This window comes from Megalobrama amblycephala, linkage group LG2 (genome assembly GCF_018812025.1).
Source record: "Megalobrama amblycephala isolate DHTTF-2021 linkage group LG2, ASM1881202v1, whole genome shotgun sequence".
NCBI lineage: Eukaryota > Metazoa > Chordata > Actinopteri > Cypriniformes > Xenocyprididae > Megalobrama > Megalobrama amblycephala.
This window is the reverse complement of record NC_063045.1, coordinates 46,696,322-46,709,974: the sequence shown is the minus strand read 5'-3', so window position 1 is coordinate 46,709,974 and position 13,653 is coordinate 46,696,322.

The following is a 13,653-nucleotide window of genomic DNA, read 5'->3' as shown; positions in this document are numbered from 1 at the left end:
TTTATTCTGAATGAATTTGAGGCTGTCCTCCGTGGCTAATGGCTAATGCTACACTGTTGGAGAGATTTATAAAGAATGAAGTTGTTTATGCATTATACAGACTGCAAGTGTTAAAAAATGAAAATAGTGACGGCTCTTGTCTCCGTGAATACAGTAAGAAACGATGGTAACTTTAACCTCATTTAACAGTACATTAGCAACATGCTAACGAAACTTTTAGAAAGACAATTTACAAATATCAGTAAAAATATCATGCTATCATGGATTATGTCAGTTATTATTGCTCCATCTGCCATTTTTCACTGTTGTTCTTGCTTACCTAGTCTGATGATTCGGCTGTGTGCAGCTCCAGACGTTAACTGGCTACCCTTGTGTAATCCCTTTCATAATGTTGGGAACATGGGCTGGCATTATGCAAATATTGGGGCGTACACCCCGACTGTTACGTAACAGTCAGTGTTATGTTGAGATTCGCCTGTTTTTCGGAGGTCGTTTAAACAAATGAGATTTATATAAGGAGGAAACAATGGGGTTTGAGACTCACTGTATGTCTTTTCCATGTACTGAACTCTTGTTATTTAACTATGCTGAGGTAAATTCAATTTTTGAATCTAGGGCACCTTTAAATAAAGAAACATGCATCAGTGTTTCTGGATCATCATTGACTGAAGCACAGGCGCTACTCTCCAGCACAATGGTAACCTCACAAAACTCAGATAACAGAAACACAACATTAAACACTAACAGATCTCTCTAGATCTCTGCATCTTCACTGATTACAAACCACTCTGACTTTATTTCTTTCATTCAAATCTTCTTAATGAGGTGTTGATATTTTATTAAAATGTATTAATGTCACCATTGCGGAGGTAAGCGCTTGCTTTAGTTGGGATCCTGACCCTTGATATTTGGATTTTCCCTTTTCTCCAATTGTTGTAACTGTGTGTTTTTAAAGCACATTTGTTACGAAAAAAAAAATCTGATCAAATGGATTTGGTTGCTCATGTGGCTTTATTCACTGATCTCTGAATATTGTATCTTTTTTTTTTGTGTTGTTCAAGTATGATAATGCATAAAATCCTGTCCTGCTTTGATATTTTGGAAATTTTTATCATTGTGCAGAAATAATTAAAACAGCATCATGCAGACATCATCAAGATTCTGCATATGAATCTCAACAATGGTGACAAATTTTTCAGATAACAGATGAACTCTGGACATCACAAAACAAGCTACTAAAGTCAAAAAAAAGATTTTTGTTTATTGTCACCACTGTTGAGGTTCATATGATTCATGATGTCTGTGTGAGTCTCTGAGACAGTGCTCAAAACTCTGCATAATAAATAAAAATAAAAAAAAATTATGCAAAATTAACAGTTAACACTCTCAGAGTTTAGTCTCTGGAGAGGATCAGGACACTCCATAACGATTGAATCACCAGCACTAAACAACACAGGTCATCTGATCATAATTTCTCTTGCATTTTGTGCTATAACAAGTGCGTTTTGGAAACTCAGTTAAAGCAGCCAAAGAAAATCTAATGTTAAAATAACAAGAATCAAGAGCCCATCTAAAGCAAACGCTCACCTCCATAACGGTGACTTCAATATTTATTATTATTTTCTATAAAACACCCAAGTAGAAGGCGACGTTCTCATGACCTTGTGCAACTTTGCCTAAAAGTTCTCTAAAGGTGATGAAAATTCTGAACCTTTACAAAACATTCGGGATGTTCCTAAATCGTCCTCTTTGGGTAATGAAAGTGCTGCAGTTCAAGGTTCCGTATATGACTTTAGGGACATTCCATTTTGGCTAATTTTATGGTCACATAAGAGTTACAAAGAGGACATTTGAGACATTAACAGAACGTTCCCACACGGCCCTCTGTTGGTCATTTAATAATGTTCCCGATATGAGTTTAGGGGGACGTTCTATTTTGGTTATTTTATGGTCGCGCGAAAACGTTACAAAGAGGGCATTTGGGAAGTTGTCAGAACGTCCTATAGTAATAGTCCCCTAAACATTCCCAGAACATCCTGAATGTTCAATGAAGGTCCACAAAATAACGTTCCCCAAACCTTATGTCGCCTTCTGTGTGGGTGTTTTATACAAAATAATAAAGTTTGAAGTCACTGTTATAGAGGTGAACATTTGCTTTAGATGGGCTCTTGATTTTTGCTATTTTAATATTAGATTTTCTCTGGCTGCTTTAACTGTGTTTTCAAAACACATTAATTATAGCAAAAAAATTTAGGAGAAAGCCTGATTAGATGAATTTGGTTGTTTTGTGTTGGTGATTCATTGATTGTCACCAAAATCTAAACTATGACTGTATTAAATGTTAGTTTTGCATTAATTGAAGGGCTTTTTTTCCCCCTTATTTTTTTTTTTTTTTTTATACATTATACAGAGCTTTGAGCAGTGTCTTTTAGACTCACACAGACATCATGAATCAGCGTATGATCCTCAACAATGGTAACACTAAAAAATCTTTTTTGTGACTTTAGTAGCTTGTTTTGTGATGTTCAGAGTTGATCTGTTTATCTGAAAATTTTGTCACCATTGTTGAGGATCATATGCGGAATCTTGATGTCTGTGTGAATCTATATGATGCTGTCTGAGTAATTTCTACATAAGGATAAAAACTTTCAAAATATCAAAGCCGGACAGGTTCTCATGCATTATCATATGACTACATGAAAGAAAACACAATATTCAAAGATCAGTGAATAAGACCACTGTATGATGATCATGAAGTCATCAACAATGATCAAGTATCCAAAACCATTTAATCAGATTTTAATTTTCTCATAATTTTTTATTGGACCAAATGCTTTAGAAAATCACAGTTACAACAATTGGAGAAAAATAAAGTCAAAATGTCAAGGGTCAGGAGCCCAACTAAAGCAAGCGCTTACCTCTGAAATGGTGACATTTATAAATTTTGATAAAACATCAACACCTCATTAAGAAGATTTGTATGAAAGAAACAAAGTCAGAGTGGTTTGTAATAAGTGAAGATGCTGAGATCTAGAGAGATCTGTTAGTGTTTAATGTTTCTGTTACCTGAGTTTTGTGAGGTTACCATTGTGCTGGAGAGTAGAGCCTGTGCTGCAGTCAGTGATGATCCAGAAACACTGATGTTCTGCAGCATGTTGCTTTATTTAAAGGCTGCAGTAACTGTGTAGTTGCTGATACAGTGATACAGCAGTTACATTAGCTCATGCATGTGCTGTTGTCAGTTAATGACTTACTGCAAAAGATTTGCAATTTAAAGAAAGGGTTTCATAATATTAATCCAGAAATTACCTTTAAAGAGCTTTTTTGTTTTTTGTAAGACCTTTAAGAAAAATGAGTTTTTGTTTGAACAGACACTTTTAGTAGTCAATTTAGCTCTAATTTTCAATTCAATTTTTTGACAAGGGCAGTAGGGACGTTCTGAGAACATTTCCAAATAAAGTATGGTTCCCTAAACGTTCAGAGAACGTCTTGAATGTTCCATGAAGGACCACCAAATAACGTCCCCCAAACCTTAAAAGAACTCCACATCATGACTGTCTGTGAACATACAGGGGTGGAGCCAGGGGGCGGCCTTGGCCTAAGCTTGGCTGTTTCTGTCTACTTTTTTGTTGACAAGTATTGCGTTTATTTAAACGCAGAACCATTTCTTTAAGACCACAAAAAACGGGAGATTTTTCAGTCGCGCACTCCAACTTCGCCTCAGCGCCAGGCGCAAGGCAGACGCGCGCGGAAATGATACAGATGCCGAATGAGCTTCAGCAGAACAACAGTGAACGGCGAACATTATATATAGCAAAATACGGCGCGCTGTAGGCTATATTAACGTTACTCACTATAAATAAAGCGCAAAAGAAACTACGAGCATGCAACGTTGTAGTTCTGTCATCATTATTTTCATTTTTGGTTGAACTAACCCTTTAACACCGTTGTCGTTTTCTTTTGCCATATGCATGTAGCCTATAGACCTTATTTACCAGAGAAACAAGCGCGCCGCCATCTTTATGAAATTGTCTTTTAACTTCCGTTTTGCGGTAGCTCTGTACATTTCTATGGCATCGCTGTCAAAGAATAATTAGATGGTTAAGTGGATTTACTTGTTGTAGAGTTAATGAAAGTTATCATGAGCATTGTTGTGTTTAAAGCAGATGTCTTAACAAATGTCAGTAGATCGGGAAGATTTTAAAACGAGCAGTTCATTCATAAACGTAATATCGCTGTGGAAATACAAACCGGAAGTCAAAGGACCAACGAGCGCAACGCTGAAAAGGGGCGGGGCTACATAAGGTCTATATATGATATTCTAGTATTCTCTTTAAATTGTAACAGCACAACCTAATCAGACCCAACAATAAAGAAGAATCATCAGGAATAAACAAATATTCCTCGAAAACATTGGACATTATGCAATATTTTCAGTATTATATACTTTAATGTACAATTAAACCTCATTCATTTTCTCTCGCATTTGATCTCTCACGCTCCTAAAAGCTTAAGTAGAAACCGCAGATAAATACAGATAAAATTCAAAAACAAAACTATCTTTATATCACTAAAATTAAATAGGAAGCCGCTTACAGACAATCATCCCAACACTGACGTCTTCACTCCCAGGTCAAGAAGCTGTCAATCAAAAACTCAGTAGCCAATGAGAACACACCACTGTTAGCCCCGCCCCCGCGAGAGATTTGTGCCAGAAAGACGAACGAAAACTCTGGGATCGTAAACGAAAACTTCAGAAGCATAAATGAAAACTCTGGAAACACATTTGTAAATACAGATCAGTGAAAGAAATAGGAGAAACAGTTAGCAAAACATGCAGTGTATTAAAAACAAAGTCAAACATTTTGCATGCGATTTATTTTTTTAAGTTTCAAAGACATTTTATTCAGTTTCAATTTATATTTTTATTTTTATATATATATATATTTTTTTAAAAGTTACATTCTTTTTTATTGGAACAAAGGTAATTCCATATCGCTTAACTGTTGCGGAGACTTTATTTGTTCTGGTGAAATCACAAAACAAAATCCACAACGTGTCCCTGCTCTTAATATACAATCACTGATGAACATCTTTGGTTTTAATGTGACAACAAATATATATATGAGGGTGGATCAGTACCCAGAAGCTCTGGCACGCTAAACTTCTACCAGTACTCCATCAGTACAATCCAAATCTAAATGCGGATCCATTTATTGACTAATGTAAATACTCCCGAGACTAACAACATATTGTATTATAGTAGATGTAATGATGAAACTATCATATTAAACATGAGGTCTATGTCAATAAATTTTGTGCATTTATTGTAATAGTACAATTACAAACACCCACACACAAACACATTCCTGACCCACCCACTTTTTAAAACAAAGTTACGCCACTGGCTACAACCAGCTCCAAAACACCTGCCTGGAAGTTTCTAGTAATCCTGAATACATTGATTTGCTGGTTTTGATGCTTAACTAGAACTGGAGCTAAACTTTTCAGGACAGTGGCTCTACAGGAACTAAATTTGACACCCCTGTGAAAGAGCGTTTGGAAACGGTGACGCATGAAACAGAAGTTGCAATAGTCCTTTCTTCCTTAGTGTGACGTAGCCTATATGTGAAACAGCTTCTCGAACAAGAAAAAAGTAGGGCAGGACTTGATTTTGTGTATAAATAATTAAGTGCTCCTCCTCTCCGTCTCTCACTCATAACGGTTGAAGGGGAGTGGTTTAAGCGATTTCAGCCCAAGCCGTCAAACTGACGTCATTAGAGAAGGGGCACTGTTGCAGAGGGGAGGAGCATTGTCAGATTTTGATTAAATATTACGAAGCCAAACAATTTTTTTGTGTGGATTGACTTGCACGGATGAATTGTTCACCAAAAACTAGCAATTCGAGCTAACAAAATAAATAAGGTCAATTTTGATTTCATGTGTACTTTAAAGTTATTTTGATTAAATATTAAAATATATATATAATGTGCACAGATAAATCATGTATAATATATCAATAGGCTATTCCATTAAAAAAAAAAACAATAATGGTTTTATTTCCTGGTGACTTTAACAAGCAGATAATCCAGAGCTGGAGCTGCAGAGGACCCACTGTTCCAGGAGATGGAGCTGCACCACAAGAACAACTAAGCCCAAAGCTGCACCATGTATCATTTTTATAAGTCATCATATCTATTTCTAAACAATCGGTAAGATTTTAAAGAGAAAAATATATATATTAATACATGCTTAAAATGGCAAGACGTCAAACAATTCAAGCAGACGTGACACTGCCCCCTGTGTAAGAGAGCAGACCCCATGCTGCTGCTCCAGTCCGCGTTGAGCACCAGTCACCACTAGATGGCAGCAACGCTCCTTTATTAAATCTAAACGCGTCATTTATGGGTCTGGCAACATAACCAGCAAGAGCAGGTATATGGTCTGGAGGAACAGGTGCAGCGGAGGGCGTGGTACACAGCTCTTACATCGACTGATCGTGCTCGCGCTGTCATCTGAGAAGGTTAATGAGCCGGTCAGTCTGGTTAGAGCAGCTACCCACAGGCATGCAAACAACGAATGCTGTCAAACAGGAAAAAACCCTTGAAGACCAAAAAGCGAGAGAAGGAAATATCGTGACATTAAATTCTGTGAATTCGAACAAAGCAGACCAAACACTGTGATCATGATACATCCGTGTTTCACCACAAATTGCGTAACATCCGATTTGCATTAATTTCAGTAATTTATAGGGTTACAATTTTAATCCAAGAGAAGCTGCACTGAATGACACATGAAAGAACCATCAATCAAGCCCTGAATAACATCTTCATTTCCTCCAGCTGCACTGCAAATCTAAAACATCCTCTCCAGATTCTGTGCTTCTCTTTCTCCTCATGTTAAGATGCTACTAAAATCTCCTTAGAATGCATCAATATAACCATGGAGGGGATTAGTTACAAATAATCTCATGCCTGACAACAATAATAATTCCATGCATCCAAAACACATTCATGTACACAAAAATCCTTGTCTATTTCTGGTTACACATACTTCTCATTGTTTAATATTCCAGTGAAATCTATATCGTGTATGGATAAATGAGAGACATTATAATAAAATATTATTTTTAAAAATGTACTGCGTCCAAGCCCCTTTTGCCAGAGCATTTCTATTCAAATTATTAATGTAATTGAGCACCTACAGAATAACTTCCTTAAAGTGTTTCTCAAAGGAATGAAGCCTTGTTTTGTGTACCAGCCCCATGTCCTTGATTCCCGTGAACAGATTGAAATAAGCCAGAGATTCTTCAGTGGAACACAAAGCACTGATAAGACAAAAAACAGCTGCTTTAGCTCCAAACACGTGAGATTCAACAGTTCAGCTGTATAAATAACATGTTCACAGTGCAATGTAATATTTATGACATGCAATGAAATACCACATTTTAGCCGTTTTAAACTCATGCTATGGATTCTGTTATCAAAGAGAGCGTGACCTTCTCTTCTCTCAGGCTGACTGCATTAATATTAATGCATGTTGAGCTTATCAGAGTGAAACTCATCTATTCATAACACACCAAAACCAGTGCATGATGTCTCAAGATAACAGAGGGAATTTTTTTTTCCTTCAAAAGCCAATTTCTGATGCATTTCATGGATCAGTATGGAGTGTGATTACTTGAAAAATTCTCCATGCGTCAAACATAACTAAAAAATGTGGAAAAAGTGCTTGTCCTCATAGCAGGGGCGTCACTAGGCCCTTTTTAAGGTTCTTCGGTCCGCAGCAGCACAGCACCAGCGTCCGAAGTAGATGGCATTTGTTGATAGATTGTTATGATATCTGCATGCAGTTCTTTGTCATAAATGTAATGTAATTTGGGAGCAATACAAGACGGTTTCACATCCACTGTTAAGTTTTCCCTGCGTTCACCCCTCATCACAGCAGTTTTCCTCCTGTGAAAATGGAGCTTTAACACCCATGAAGACATACTTTAGAAAATGTTATTTTCATTTTTATTTTTACATTAAAGCGTGTTATTGTGGCATTAGATTAACATCATAAACAGAATGTTTTACAGACAAAATCACACTGTAAAATGATTGCTTGGTTTAACTTAAAAAATTAAGTAGCCTGGTTGCCTTACAATTTTGAGTTCATTTAAACTAAAAATTTTAGTTAAGAAATAAAGATCAGTTTATTCAACAGAAACTCAAAATATTATGTTATCTGAACAACATAACAAATCATGAAAATATTTTTTTACAGTGCAGTGACAGACAACACAGTCAATGCACTCATTCAAATTGAATTTGAAACTGTGTGAATGACAGAGAAATATCATGTAGTTATTTCGTTAACGAGCCAGCAGCTAATTGTGACACATTTATTAGCCTTAGAATATATTTGTTTTTTATGTCACTTTGAATTATTATGGAAGTGGCAAAATTATAAATGTATGTGTTATTTTTTTCCAAAAAAAAAGTATTATTATTATTATTATTATTAAAATAAAACGATTGTGCCAAACTACTTAATAAATGTTCTCCTCAAGAACTGAATCCTTAATAAATCTTGTCAAAAAATATGAGCATCACATTCGATTCAGGTATTTTCAGCACACTATCAGCACAACCATCTGTGGCATTTGATAGCCTCATGCTCTGAAGACCCTCAAACCATCCAAGCTAGACCACATCAAGTGAACCGCTCTACCAATTATCAGTCCGTCTCTTACTGGAGTGTCTACCGTCTGACCCCTGGCTTGTCTCTCAGAGCCATTATACCTACATATCAACGCTCTGCAGAGGCACAAGACTGATCAGACCGCAGTTATCTCCCATCACACATACTCTGAGCCCTGGAGGCCCACTTACGCAGGGCATGATGTGTGGGCCCTGGGGGAAGACTCAATCTCTGTTAGAGACAGAGACACAGAGAGACTCTCTAATTGCCTAACTGGATTTAGCCTCTGGTGTGAAATATCTCCAGAGGGAAAATGGAGAACGATAGAGACATAAAGAGAGATGGAGAGACAAAAAAGCAAGGGGTGAGAAATGGCTCTACACTGCTAATTCAGTGGTCCTGACCTCTGCTCTCCTCTGGGAGATCTCATACCACACATATATTCCAGATACACAGCAGACACGGCAGCGGTAATGGAGATGACCCCAATATGGCCACGAGAGAGCAAAAAGAACACATTGCATCGACCCTCTAACACCCACAATAAAACACATTACCTGCTTGTTGAAGGCTCGGTGCTAAACGTCTATGTGTGCTGATTGCCTGTAATGGAATCCAGCGGTGCTTCAGACACATGGAAAAACCTCATTGCATCCAAAGCTATGAACTCAGGGTTAAAAAAAACACCAATTGTGAGTAAATATTGGCACCTGGTGAGTGAATAAAACATGCTGGCCTGGAACTTTATTAAGAGCTGCAAAACAATACATGGTTGAAATTCGTTTCATTTACGAAAAATATTTGATGATGACCTTTTTCCCATGACTAAGACGAAATGACAACGAGGCGACACTGACGTCATAAACACTTTGACTACATCAACATGAAATGTTGTTGACTAAAAAAGATGATGTTAAATACAGATTGAAAAATAAAAACGTTTTAGCCTCTATGAGCTTTCATGCTTGGTGTTGTGACTCGGTAATGTCGCGACTGCCCTGCGACATGAACTCATTTGCTAATACTGAGAATTTTTTCTGCTATTTTTCCTCTAAAAATGATGTCACTTCTATAAAGATGTTATAGAAGACTAACCAAAAGACTAACCAAGACTAGAAGAACTAAATGGAAAAGTAAAAAAATATATATATATATAACAATTATTTACAAAAGATATTTCTAAGATTCTAAGTTCTGATTAAATAAACCACGTTTGAGGCATTGACTTATTAATGTGCTAATGCTGCATTCCATGTCATAATTAGCTTAATTACGAGATGACAACATGTGACACTCCACTGGGAGCTGATCAATTGCTGTTCAATACTGGGAGAATTCTATTATAGCAACACCATCAACCAAAACGAATCTGCAGCAGTCAGGTGGTACAGCGATCACATGATACAAGTCGAGTTTACAAGTTGTAATTCCGAGTTCTACGAGGACGGGAATGCTTATTACAACTCGGAATCTTGTAATTACGGTAATTCCTACATGCCATGAACATACTTTATGCTGCCTTCATGTGCTATCAGAAATGTTCAACTTTCCATTTCTGAAGTCTTGATTATGAGCTTGTCGCTTTCAAGTGTTTTGTTGTTGGAATAAGAATCATAGAGGACACCTGGGGCCTCATTTATAAAATGTTGTGCAGAAACCGTCCTAAATTTGATCTTACAATCATTTCTCAGATGTGCCTACCTACGTGTGATTCATAGAATGAACATACACACAGAAAACGCGCGTAAGCCTCTCTTTCAGATGTGAAATCTATAAATCTATAAATCTACAAATGATCTTGAACTTGCGCGCAGCTGAATGGTTTCAGTTCTCTGCATTTTAAACGACACCAAATTAAAGGTGCTCTAAGTGATCCTGGGTGGAGTAACTTCCTGTTGACGTTCGAAGTGTTGTCAAACAAAACAGAGGCTAGCTAGACCCTCCCTCCTCCTCCCCCTCCCCTCTGTGCTTCCTGAAACAGTCATGAATGCGCATTAAAAATCATTCTTGTCGGTTATTGGCTGGAGCATGTTTATTATGTTTCGTGGTCCAGGCTGCATCAGTTTGTTGTTATTGCCGTTTTCGGAGCTTGTGGCGACTACAAAGACCGCGTTTTTTTACAGTGTGTTCAGGGGACAGGCAGCTATCGGATAGTGAGATGTTTGCTGTATGTGACAAAAAATGTTTTGGCCTAAAAACGCGTGACATCACTTAGAGCACCTTTAATGTCATTTACATTTAAAAAAAAATCAACAGTCATCATCCAAATCCTTGGCGAGCTGCAAGAATAGCTTAGATTTCCAAAAACCTGCAGTAATCTGACCAGGAAAAGTGTGTACGTCTGCTCAGACCCTGAAATGGCTCTAAGCACTTTCCCACGTCAGACCGTTTTTTAAAAAAATATGAGCGTTGGCGTGGATTTAAGCGTACGCACACTCGACACATTTTTTTTTAAAGTTTTAACTTGAGCGCTTTTCACAATGGTCAAAATGATGGACAATCAAGTAAATCTAAGTTGCTTCAGCTGAGTAGGTGTTCATCGTGAAATATTACAATGTAAAAGTTATTCTTATGTTTACTTTATAAAAATCAGTATGCTACAGATTTCACAGCAAAAAGACTGGCAACCATAGCCCATTTTATTTCTTAACTATCTACATTTAAGTATACATTTAAGTACATTTAAGAATGTCCGAGTTCAAGAATGTAGGCCTAGATCACACAAAACAGGTAGGAATTTTACTCTCTTACCCTTAAGAGCCTGCGTGTCTGTATTTTGGTACTCTGGTACAGCCTGATGCACAGACTAAAGAGCTTGAAATCCCAGTGAGTAATTTGTGACCAACATTTTGTGGCAAATAAAGCTATTTTGATACTTTTTGCAAGTACTGATAGTGTGTGGGACTTTCTTTTGTGTTTGATTTTTTGTTTTTACTTTTTTGGTCTTTTCTCCCACGCACCTATCTTTTACCTATAGGTGTGCGAGAGTTATTGTTCATTTTTAGTAAATAATTATATTAAACTGCTTGGGTTGACTGTACAGTACTTGCTGTGAATACAGGGTTCTGCAAGTTTAACACATCTGATTAAAACCATATGGACAGGTTGCCCAACTGGCTCCACATTCCTTTGTGTGAAGGTAGAGAGTAAGCAAACAGAAGCCCCCAGAAGGCGTGTATCTGTGTTATCTGCTTCCCAAACATGATGCATTCCAGACAGTGCTATGTGGCCTCGTAGCGGTGGATTTACAGAACCCAGGCTATATTTCAAATCTAACAAATAGGCCTAGAATATACCTCCCTATAATTTCTTTTTCAGGATCAGATGTGATCTGTACATTTTTTTCCCTCATCCTTTAGTCAGAATACTGTCACAGTTTGGCCAAAGTCTAGAAATGTGCTCCAAGAAGACCATAATGTTTTTACCACGATATAAAACAAATGCTGATATGGGCAAAGCAGAGCTTGAGCAAGACCACCACCGTTTTAGAGGCTTCAGTTGTTAGGGCTCAGAGCATTATGCTTGCAAGATAAATCCTCCCCTCTCCCATGCTTCCACGCTGTGTGTACAACCAGATAACGTTACCTTGGAAACATGCAGCATCCAACCAATCAGCAATCAACACCCTCCCTCCAACCTGCTCCCCTTGTGATATGCAAACAATTAATACCTTCAGCAGGAAAAATAAGAGTATGTGTATATGTGAAGTGGGACTTTTCCATGTTCTCATCTCACTGACTGCAGTTTTCAGCCCAAGGACAAGAGGAAGAGGAGGTCTATAAGAGTGATGTTTTCCATTGTGCAGGATTAATGCCGTGTGCAGATTCAAATCCCAAACACAAAAGCAGAGACGGGCATTGAAAATACACAACAGCATACATCACTGACTCTGGGAGTTCAAATCAGCTCAGGGGAAGCAAATTTCCCTTACATTAACACAATTACATTACACTCTAATGTGCTTTTGATGGCTTGAGCTTGCTGTCTCTGAAATTACCACGTATTCACTGTGCAATAATTTACCCAGAACTGCCTTAATGAAAAATATACTGAGATTCAGCAGTTAATGACTTGCTCTGTACTTAAGTCATGGCTTATTGGGGTCTGTGATTGGTTACAAATGTCCATCGATCAAAAAATATAACTGAAAAAGCCAATATGATCATTCATTTATAGCTATAGACATTGGCGTTGTAACTAATCATGTTATTGACCACCATTCAAAGCCTGAGAAATTAAATAGACATTAAAGGGAGCTTGAAGGCATCCATTATGCAAGGGCAAAAACCAAACAATAAAAACGTTAAAATGAAATTGATATTAAAGGTAGCTTGAAGATCTTTGTTGTGTGAGGGTAAAAACCAAACAATAAAAACATTAAAAGAATGGTTAACTTACATTCACAAAGGGTTCACGCTGCCATAATGTTAAAACAGCACCTGTAGAAACTGCTGTGGTTATTGAGCCTCATGCATAATATATATAATAACTTTATTGACCTGAGAACCAGAGTCGATAACACTGAAATCTACAAGAGACCTGAAGAAATATTTTTTTTCAGTTGCTTTGTTAGCAACATAATTGCAACCATTTGCAGTTCACACAAAAATGAAAATTTTGTCATCATTTACACGTCATACCAAACCCGTATGACTTTCTTCCATAGAGCACAAAAGAACATATTGTTTGTAATGTTTTTTTATGTAATGTGAACTGGGTGTTGAGCTCCAAAATGACTAAAATCCAAACAAGTATTAAAAAACTTCTGAAGCATACAATAGATTTGTGTTAGAAAAAGGATGAAATTTAAATGTTATTTGCATAAAATCTCATTTGTGCATCCGTTTAATAAATATGTAATGTAACAATGTCAGACATCATTGTTCTGTTTTAAATGGGTTTTAGGTTAATTGTCCGTAATAACGTCTGTGGTGAACATAAACTGAGGTATTTTCTTCTACAACATTT